This window comes from Crocuta crocuta, unplaced genomic scaffold (genome assembly GCF_008692635.1).
Source record: "Crocuta crocuta isolate KB4526 unplaced genomic scaffold, BGI_CrCroc_1.0 scaffold44, whole genome shotgun sequence".
NCBI lineage: Eukaryota > Metazoa > Chordata > Mammalia > Carnivora > Hyaenidae > Crocuta > Crocuta crocuta.
Window position 1 is genome coordinate 4,579,031 of NW_027530179.1, and position 1,136 is coordinate 4,580,166.

Below are 1,136 nucleotides of genomic sequence, written 5' to 3' on the forward strand. Positions count from 1 at the left end.
GAGAAAGCCTACTTTCTTTTTTCCTTTATTTTTTTTTAACGTTTATTTATTATTGAGAAACAGAGAAAGACAGAGCATGAGCAAGGTAGGGGCAGAGAGAAGAGGAGACACAGAATCTGAAGCAGGCTCCAGGCTCTGAGCTGTCAGCACAGGGTCCAACGCAGAGCTCGAACTTACAAACCGGGAGATCATAACCTGAGCCCAAGTGGAATGCTTAACCGACTGAGCCACCCAGGCACCCCGAAACCCTACTATCAAAAAAGAACAATAATGAAAAAATCCATCCTGATGCCCAATTCTATGTGATCTGGAAAGTTGACATAGAAGACCCTCTCTCCAGGACCCAAAGGGAAAACTGCTCCTTTACAGACAGGAGGTATCTTATCCCCTTTCTCTACCCAAATTCCTGGGCACTGATAGATGAGAAAAACAGAGAAACTGAGAGAAATAGGCAAGAGATAGGAAGCAATGTTTTCTCATCCCATCACCTATGTGCTCTCCGTGCAAGACGCCCAGCCTGTGCAGACGATTAATAAATATTCCTTTAAAAACAAATGGATGAAGGGCACCTGGGTGGCTTAGTCGGTTGAGTGTCTGACTTCGGCTCAGGTCATGATCTCATCGTTTGCGAGTTCAAGTCCCAATTTGGGCTCTGTGCTGACAGCTCACAGCTTGGATCCTGCTTCAGATTCTGCGTCTCCCCCTCTCTCTGCCTCTCCCATGCTCATGCTCTCTCTCTGTCTCTCAATAATAAATAAATGTTAAAATTTTTTCCTAAAAATTAAAAAAATAAAAAAACAAACGAATGAATGAATGGAAAAAATGAATGAAGAAGTGGAAGAAAGGGAGGAAGGAAAGAAAATGCATGGAATGAATGAAAAAAAGAAGGAAGGGGAAAATATGAATGGATGGACGGACGGACAGACGGATGAATGAATGAACGGACAGACGAACGAACCAAACGAACCAACGAATGAATGAATCTGTGAATTAACGCACGAGTGACTCAGGACTGGGTAACCCCTGACTCTGAGCCAACGCAGAGGGCGGGGTAAGGGGGATTCCGGAGGGCGGGGCCTCGGTCCGGAAGCGTCTGCCGGGGGCGGGGCCTGAGGGGCGGGGCGAGAGAGAGAGTC